Here is a 10,378-nt window from a genome sequence, read left to right as displayed (position 1 = left end):
TTAATTAATAATAATATATTTGAAAATATTTGTCGGTATTCTGATTAATTTGCCCTGCATTCTTTTTAATTCTTTACAGTTATCTTTAGTTTTTTAATTCACTTCAATACTTCGAAATTTACTGAATTCCACTTAAATCAATGGATTTCTTTTAAGCATCAAAAGTTTTAATTTGCGAAAATCGAGTTATGGCACCAAACTAGCGCGCCAGTTAAGTAGTTTTCAGCTTCAGGAAAAGTAACTTTAAAGTAATATAATAGCCTTGTTCCATATTTTCCATCAGAGTTCTGACAAGCTCAGACTTACAAAGATAATAGAAATTTTATTTAGTTCACTCTTAGATTTTGAAGAATGCAGAACTCGAGTGAAAATGGAGTTAAAGATCATATTCAGCGAGAAAGAAAAGAGCGTCTGGTGTAAAATAATTTCAAATATAAGGAAGTGTCTATACTTAAATCGACAGGAGAAAAGTCTTGGCCATGTAGGAACAATTATTGTTCGGCACGTGTATATACTTCAAGAGTTGATCCAGTTTTTTCAAGAGAAATGAGCGATCATAAACGCGAGCCATATGGCGACAAAACGATAAACAGAAATATACCATTAACGACAGCGTCAAGAGAAAAATAGATCATAATTTTTGCGAGAGGCCGTTTAAAATAATCCACAAGGAATTGGATTAAAACTCTGTCCAATTACTCACCCGAAAAGATGTCAGGAGAATAAGCAGCAACATCGCATACAACAAATCAACGAAAACGCCCAAAGAGCCGAAATCAACAATCGATGTACATGACCGAAATTTTAAGTGCTGTGAAAAACATTTTTTACAATTATTCAGGTTAGACTCCTATGTGAATGGATATTACATTCCACTTGTCTTCTGCTTATTGACGAACAAATCGGAAAGGACATACGCTGACGTCTTTCGCGTTTTAAAGGAAAAATCTTAAAGTAAGGGCTTGGACAAGCTGGAGCCGAAAAATGTTCTTTTCGATTTTGAAATATCCATGCCTTCGTACCCGAAACAAGTTTTTGCGCATGTGAACATCATTGGGTGCCGATTTCATCTGGGGCAGTTGTGGTAAGTAAATCCAGAAATTTAAATTTGTTGTCTACACGAATTTCAAAATATCTTATTTATCTATGAAATAGTGAAACCAAAATGCCAGGACTATTGTTTTGATAAGTGATGAACAATTGTATTTTAACTTAAGAATTAATTTATAATATTTTTGCCCAAAAAATAATTAATTAAGCCCTTGCATTTATGTTAAAAATAACAATTTCTGACGAAAAATATAACATATAGTTTCTCAAAAAGAATAAAAATAATCTGTCAATATTTTTCAAGAGATAATAACATGAAAAGTGTTCTGATTCTTATTTAACGAAAATGAAGCAGCTGACCACGGAAAAAAATAATTTTTCACATCGCTACAGAATCGTTGAAGGAGTGCAATAAAAAACCGTACAAAAAAATACATCGCGACGAACATAGGTAAAACCTCCTTCTTTTTGAAGTTCGTTAAAAATAAGGGCAATAGAGCTTCGGATCTCTTTGGTAATTATTATTTTGAAAAAAAGGTCAAAACGTATGTCCGTTCTTGAGAAGTAATAATTAGAAAATATTTTTACTTTGAAAGTGTTTCCTGAATATTCCTACATTTTAGCTTTGGCATTATTGTACATTGAGGTCAGCGGGAGCTATCGAAAAATTACGAAAGTGTTTACTTTTTTCTTTTCTTAAATTCGGTAAATTAGAAAAAATACATTTCAGACACAACTCATTTCAATTCGATCAACGATTATTCCGAATACTACTCTACAATGGAGTACCTGACAGTACGAGAAAAAATTGAAATGGGTCTGGTGTATGGAGAAGCCTGAAGAATTCTTAATAATTTTGTCAATCCCTACGCTCAGCGATTTCCAAATAGAATTGTGTCACGTGCTTCATTTTATCGTACCGATGTAAGTGTTTAATCTAAGAAGAAGACCCTACAACAACAGTCATTGGAGAAAATAATGAAATTGCTGTATTAGCTGCAGTGGCCAATAATTCTCACATATAAGTGCATTAAAGCCGAAGGTCATCGTTTTGAGCACTTATTTTAATTAAAAGATGATTCCCTGAGTTCCTCGAATTGTGAGAGGCGAGAGGAGTCACGTTAATCAAGCACTCCAAAGGGAACAGAAAACTGTTACGTGCACGTCGTTGTTCCTGAGTGACGCTAAAAGTAGTAGTTTGTTAGTAGTAGTGATGCAGAATCGTAATCGTGCATTCCCAGTAACAGTAAAATGAAGAAAAAATTGAATTTCTTCGATTACAACGCCATCTATCGCGAAACGAGAAAAAAGTTTTAGACAAATCCTTCGCATTGTTATCCAAAGAATTCGAATATGCAATAAAAAATAGGGGTTCCCATTTAAGATCTCAAGGTTGCCGCCACCCCCAGTGGGCGGTATGGGGCAACTGATGTCAACATCAGTGTATGTACTCCTCAGATTGATTAAATTTTGATCCATAACATTTTTTCATAGAGTGCTTATTTTTCGAGATATTTTAAAGTGTCAAGTTGAAAAATCACCCTGTCTTTTTGGAAATTTTAATACAATTTAAATGATTCAATAAACATTTTATGGACTTTTAAAAGGAATTGCTATTAGAAGGGCTGACCCTTAAGTTTATATCTTTTAGGAGACATTATGAGACTTGCAACCACCTCTTGCGTGGTCAGGAGAGTTGAGTGCAAAAAGAGTATCCAAACTCTTAAAAGTCGTGACGCATTTAATCAGAAAATTTTCTGGAGAGGAGAAAGAATTTTTTTTGTTACTCAAAAATTATCTTTTATATTTTGTGCGAAAACAAGATGGGATATGAAAGAAAAATTTATCGAAAATTTTCAAAGAAACGCAAGATAAAGAAAAGTGCCAACAGTATTTTATTTAGAGCTTTCTAAAAAGAATAACTCAGCTTATTTGACTTTTCTGCATATCTAGTCTTGTTTTTGGACAAAATGTTAATTATGATTTTTCAGTGATAAACAAAAATTTGTTTCTCCTCTCCAAGGCGCGGGCTCAAGGTAAACTTCTTCTTATTCTTCTTTGTTTTTCGAAGGTTAGGCTATAGGAGCGAGCGGATTAGTTATAAGGTGTGGATGGATGGTACTTTGTAAAACCACCAGGCCGAAAAATAAACGTTCATCTAAATATAATTAACATTAATTATTTCTTAGCCTCGTCGCAAGTTTAATAATACAGTGGAAGGATTTGAAATTCATGTCAGATAAAAAAGAACAACATTTAAACTTTCAGATAGCTGAGTGAGTTAAGGCGACGAGACAGAATTACAGCAACATATTTTGACTTTATATCACAAAATCCACACCCGGCATGTCTTTAATATTTGTATAAACTTATTTTTTATTATCATTTTTTTTTACCGCTACATTTTTTTAATAATTGCAAGAAGGAACTTTTGGATTTAAAATCGATTTCAAATATTTGCAATTCTAAATAAAGTGTAGAAAAAAAGTCTTTTTCTCATGGGAAATATGTTTGATACTTGCTTGTGCTTACTGAGCCTCTGAATCTAAAATATAATTAATATAATTAATTTCGTTTTTTGTATTTAATAACATTGTCTTTATAATTTGTGGCTTAATACTTTTATTAGTATTTATAGGTTTTTTATCATAGAAATACACTAGAAAACAAATTCTGTTAAAAGTCTAATCCCAAATTTTGAACATTTTCTGCAGTTCCAGTTTCGATTCCCGGGCATTGTCGATTTGTTCTCTTGTAAAGCTTGTATATTTAACTCACTAGAAGTTGGCTAGTTACCGAAAACATAATATGTTAAAAAATCGTTGATTAAAATTAACCAAACCATTAAAAAATCTTCTTTGGTATACAAAAATGTGAAAAATATTTCTGTTTAGTATAGATTTCGAATTCAAGAATTTTTTATTTTCGACCCAGCCTAACCGATCACGTTAGGGAATTCATATTTTTGTTGAATTTCGTGTATGACATGAACAAAGACATGTTTCGACGATTGAATATTTAAGGCCCATAAAAAGTTCGTGACCATTTATCTAATAGTGAATAAATTCGCACTTGCTATTGGAGGATCAATTCTGATACTGGAAAGGCGAATGGTTTTGACCACAGTTTCCATAGTTCTCCCCATAGTATACAGAGCTTAAGCTTCTTGCTTCTTGTAATTGCTATAATTTCAAAATATGGAATATTATCATTCTAAATTACCAAGTACTAAATCGAAAATTTTGTATGTTTTACATTTTACTCATCATAAGATGCAAAGACCACTCGCTGACCAGAGTCAACAGTCGCAGGTCAGTTAAGCGATCTTGTCACTCTTTTACTAAAGCAGCAAGAAGAATTCCTTAATGAAATACATTTTTTAATTTTCGGGCTGTAAGTCTGCTGAATTAACTACGGGATAAGTATACTCTAACTCGTACAGGAAATACTTACCTAACGGGTTTGGTCATGACAGTCCGATCTTGAAATTAAAGTAATATGTGAGACTGTTTCTCATTTAAAAGCATCGAAACTTTTCGCCTTTTTTAATATTTGTTCTTATTTATGGGTTTTAAGTTTTTAGTGTGATTCTTTGATTGAATGTTCTAAAATATTATTTTTTTATGATTGCTACATTGGCATGGTGCAGTGCTGCCAACCCTTAAAAGTGGTTATTTCACTGAATCATTAACTGACCTTCCACTGGTTGTCAGCGACCCATTTCTAGCTATTTGAATGAGTGAAATTTCACTGATTCAGATTTAGAGAGTACATAGGTAGCTAGAGCAATATTGAGCACCGCCTTAATTTTATTCTAGAAATTTATTGTTGCTAAGTTTGGGACCCTAGAAGATAATTTAAAAATGAAACAATCGTCAGTGAACAGTTCAGGCTGAGTTAGTAACAATTAAATACGGTCACAATCCAAACCAAGGTTGTGTTTATTGCAACCGCTATAAATTATCCACCTATAAAATCCTAAGGCTTAAGCCGATGTTCAAATTGCATGTAATTCTTTAGCTTTTTATCATTCTTTTTTAAATATAAATTAAAGGTTAATGGAATTTTTTTCATAAATATGTACTGAATAGTCTCAAAAATTTTTGTAATTTAAATTCTAAAATGCGATTTTACGGACCGTCCTATCATGTATTAATTATTGTAGCACAATTTGTCATTTTACTTTAGAAAGATCTTTCGTTTAATGAGGGCTGTTATCAGAAAATAATTTTTTCGAATTTTGTATATTGAAACAATAGCACGAAATTTTGACGAACTTCTCCAAGTATAAAAATATGTGATTTCAGTTGAGGGGTGATTTTTGAATAATAGGGGTTGATTTTGAAAAGATTGGTGAAGGGAAAATAGAAAGCCCTTATTTGGGGCATAATTATTGCTTGGCTAGTTTTCTGTAATTTGCATCATTTTGACTGAGGGTAGTTTTTTGGTCATAGGAGTTGATTTTGAAAAACTTATTTTTTTATTCTTTATATCTCTAAATGAGCCCCTAATTATGGTATGAAAGTTTATTTGATAAAGTCGATGCTTCCATTGCTTCCGCACGATGCACGGCTAGCTTCAAGTCAAGCTGGCAGTGCCTGTCATTTTTTAGAAAAATTGCAGAGCATTAAATTTTTTTCGGCATTAAATGAGCCCTAAATGACCCCTTAATTATGGTATGAAAATTAATTTGACAAAGTCGACAATAGTCTCGTTTCCACATATGACACTGCAAGCTTGAGGTCAAGCTGGCAGTGCCAAGCATTAAAAATTGTATAAAAAAAGTTACAAATTTGGCTTCCGAATAAAACAAGATCCCTTGATGAGCCCTTAATTATGATGTAAAAAAGGATTTAATAAAGTCAATTCCTCTCCTGTTTTCACATGTGGCACTGCTGGCTTGAGGTCAAGCTAGCAGTGCCAGTCATTTTTTGAAAAAATTGCAGAGAATTAAATTTTTGTTTCAGGCATTTAATTTGCCCTAAACGAACCCTTAATTGAAGATCAATAAAAATTTTGATTCAGCAAAATGACCCTCTCAGGTTGACGTACCTGATTTAGCTTATACTTCAGATTTTTTTATACTTCAAGCTAGGTTAGCCGGGAGCGTTTGGCATTAGGGATCCGGAATGGAAAACTTTATAGGGTTCTAACTCGCAGCGATTAAAAGTTTTCATAGCATGCTATTATAAATAGTTTAGTGATTGATCCAAAAACCAGATTAGACGCATTGGGAAGCAAGTGTTTCGTAGAATCTTAAAATTTCTTAGAAATTGTCAGAGTAATTCAATTTTCAACCAACTCAACTGCAGTTAAATTATTAACTAAAGAAGATGTATTCTAAAAGAAAAATGTAATAGTTGATATTTTAACACAGAAAAAGTTTTCTTTTGAAATCAAAAACTGTTTCATTAAACCAAAAAGACTTATTTTCAATCAAATAGGTGATTTTTCAAACAAAAACATTTTTCGAGGTAAAAAATGTTTAACAAAGAAGATTAATTTTCTACCAAAAAATACGAATACGAAGAAAAATACATAAACCTTTAATCAATAAGTTGAATTGTTAAACAAAAAAGAAAGAAAAATTTATCCAAACACTTGAATTTGCAACTAAAACTTCAAATTTTTGGTAATAAAAAAATTAATTCTCAACTTTTTAAATTTTCAACTAAAATTTTTCACTGAAAACCAAAAAAATGTGCTTTCAGAAAAATGGTTAAAGTTTCAACCAAGCGTTTCAATCGTTTAGCTAAAACGGATAATGTGAACTATCAACAAAAAGTTCATTTTTGACCAAAAAGGTTTAATATCGAACCAGACGGTTACATTTCTCAAAACAAACAAAAAACTTATCAAGAAAGAACAAAAATGCAACTAAATTATTGTATGTTTTATCTAAAATACGAGTTATACAAAAGGATCTTAATGCTTGATATAAACAAATAAAATTTATTAGGACTGTATACAGTAATTGGAAAAGGTTATTACAAAAATGTAAAAATTGAAAAATATTGAGGGAAGTTTAAGAAAATACCATGATGATATAACATTCTTAACTCTATTGAAGTAACAGAAGGTCGTATTTTGAAATTTTATACGCGGCGTAGCTCTTCTAAATCCGAAATTCTAGTTTTTGCGATGGCGCCTGCCTGTCTGTCCGTCCGTCCATCCGGTTCACAGTGCAAAAAATTACTTTTTTGGTTTAAAATGAAGTAAAGCCAACAAATATTGACCGATTTTGACAAAACACTTTTGAAAAAAGGTGTGTAAATTTATAAGAGATTTGTGGATCCTGATTTTGAAATTAGGCCTTTAATTTTTTATAAATAAACAAATATGACCACGAAAATGGCCATTGTTTTCTACTTAACGTTCCCGATGCTCTTAAATAACAGGAAAGTTGTTGAAATCGCCTAAGCTACCGAGTAACATTAGATTAAGATCTTTCAATATTATATATTGCAATAAATTAGGATGAAGAAAATATAACATTTATGAAATTTCTTCTTCTTAATTTTGATATTATAAACCAATTCAATGAATACATGAATTAATCAGGCATTTTCTAAAGATAAATTCATTTATTTCTATGTCAATTTTTTAAATCAGGAACTTTATGATAATTCTTGCGAGATTCATAATTATTGATCAATTTTAAGATTTTTAAAGACATTTATTAAACAAATGCTTTATTTAGGCATTTGTAGGCTGAAAAATTCGTTTTTTCAATGCCAGTCCTTTCAGTTTGAAACTTCTTGATAATTTCAGCAGAATTAAAAATTATTTGATAAATGTTATAATTTTTTTAAACAAAGGACCCCAATCAAACTGCAATCAAACGTAGCCCACTTTGTATCCTTTCCCCACTTAAAGCAGTAATTGTATCAGCTATAGCAAAGCCTTGCACGCTTCGGCTCCGCCGCTGCGAGAAGAGGACGATATATATGATTGAGAAAATCGCATATGATTATAAACTTATTTCAAAACCATTGGTGCTCCGAAACAGTGAGTGTTGCAGTTGATTTCAAATCTTGAGCGCTTAGCGTTCTACCGTTGCGAGAATTGGTCAATATAAATGTTTCAAACAATTCCATATAATAAAGGCCCTATTACGGAACCAATACTGCCCTTAAACTGTGAGTGTTTCAGTTGATTCTAAATATTTAGCGCTTAGCGTTGGATCATTGCGATAAGAGTTCGATACATGTAATTAAGACAATTGCACATCATTAAAATCTTATTTTAAATCCGATGCTGTACGAAAAGAGTGACTTGCAGTTAATTCGAAATATGGAGCGCTTCGCGTTTAAAAATTGTAAGTAGTGGGCGTTATATATGATTCGAACAATCAAACTTGATACTGAACTTATTTGATAACCTTTTCTGCCCTGAAACACTAAGTGTTGCAGTTTTTTGAACATATTAGGCGCTTCGCGTTTGAACGTTGCGACAAGCGGACGATACATATGATTGGTATTAACGCACTTGGTGCTCACCTGATTCAAGCATCATTGCTGCCCTTAAATTGTGAATGTTGCATTTTAGTCAGAATTTCGAGCGCTTAGCGTTCAACTGTTGCAAGAATCGCGCTCTGTGAGACAGACGTAATGTTTACTGCATTTTAATGCACGATACTGATTTTGTCGTCGTTTTTGCTTGCAATGCTATACGGATATGTCTTATGATCTGATTTTGAGCGCTTGGCGCCGTATAGCGTTAAAACTGTCCATTTTTGGTTTGAAATTTGTTTATGGATTCTGAAATTTTCATGAAGTTGCCAACTGAAAGAACTCGCATTGAAGAAAACGAATTTTTCTGCCGAAAAAGAACCGACTAATGCATCTGTTTATTAAATTCGTTTTACGAAATTATAAGTTTAAATAAAAAAATTATGAATTTTGCTAAAATTATTATAAAGTTCCTCATTAAAAAATTAACATCGAAAAAAACGAATTTTTCTATCGAGAAATGATTAATTAATGCATGTGCTTATTAAATTTATTTATAATATTAAGGGCATGTGACACTTACAGTTTCCCCCGCTTTTTTTCCACAAAAATGAAAATGTTTAAAAACTGAATTCGGAGATGCTATAAAATATCATAACGGACGTCCCCGGACTCTTTTTTGAGGGATGATAACATAAAAATTGATTGTGCTAAATAGAAATTTTGTGCATATGCATTATTTTGAGGTTACGTCGTTTTTCATATCTACCTTTCCGATAATCTGAAAATTATTTATGAAATAAACTTTTTTGATTGCTTGCAACCAAGATTAGTTCCGGGAAATTAGTTACTATGTTTATTTGTAAGTCCAAAGTTTTCGTCAAAAAACATTTTTTAGTTTGGAAGTAACGCTCGGGTGAATTGTAACACACATAACCTCGAAATATACACGTACGTTGTTAGCAATATAAAAAATTTGTTGATAAAGAAACACAAAAAAATTATGCGGGGACGTCCGTTAGCATGTTTCCTATCATTTCCCAGATTTTGAAGCCAAAATATTTCTTATCCTAGGAATAAAGCCGGGGAATCTAAAACTGAAAATATTGATACTATTTGCTAAGCGCTATCCAAATTAATCACATTTTTGAGACAAAATATTTATTATTCTAGAAAAAAAGCCGGGGGAACCTAAAACTGGTAAAATCGACAATTTTCTAAGTATCACATGCCCTTAAGAATAATTAGCTCAAGTAGAAATTTCTTCATAATTATATTGCTTTAATCCAAATTTCTTGGAGTATAATTTAAAAAAAGAACATAAAATTATTAAAAATCGTTAAAAACAACATTTTTCAAGAATGAATTTGTTTATAGAAATTTTTTTTATATAATATTAGAACATCTTCAAATACCAGCATTTTAATTCTGTAATACTTTGAACATGGAATATTTTACAAACGGAATAAAACAGTATCATAGAAACAAATTTAATATTTTCAAAATTATTATATTATTTTAAACAAAAAAATGTATTTTCTACTATAAAAATGGCTTCTCAACAAAATAGTTGAATTATCAACACAAAAAGGTAAATTTACAACAAAAAAGGGTTAACAAGACTTCAGTTGACTTTCCAGATCAAAATATGAGTTTTTAAAGAAGAAATAAGTTTCTACGAAAAAAATTAAATTTTCAAGCCAAACTTGTATTCTGATCGAAGTAAGATAAAATTTGTACTAAAAAAGAAAAATTTTCATAAAAACAAACAATTTGTGGAGATGAACTTTTCTTCGTAACTCATTGATAAAAATCTATAACTATGCGTTTAAAAAATGGTGGAACTTTGCTACGAAAAATTCTTTAGCTCCTTTTCA

Source organism: Belonocnema kinseyi, chromosome 2, assembly GCF_010883055.1.
Source record: "Belonocnema kinseyi isolate 2016_QV_RU_SX_M_011 chromosome 2, B_treatae_v1, whole genome shotgun sequence".
NCBI lineage: Eukaryota > Metazoa > Arthropoda > Insecta > Hymenoptera > Cynipidae > Belonocnema > Belonocnema kinseyi.
The sequence above is the reverse complement of the archived record's forward strand: the minus strand, read 5'-3'. Positions refer to the sequence as shown.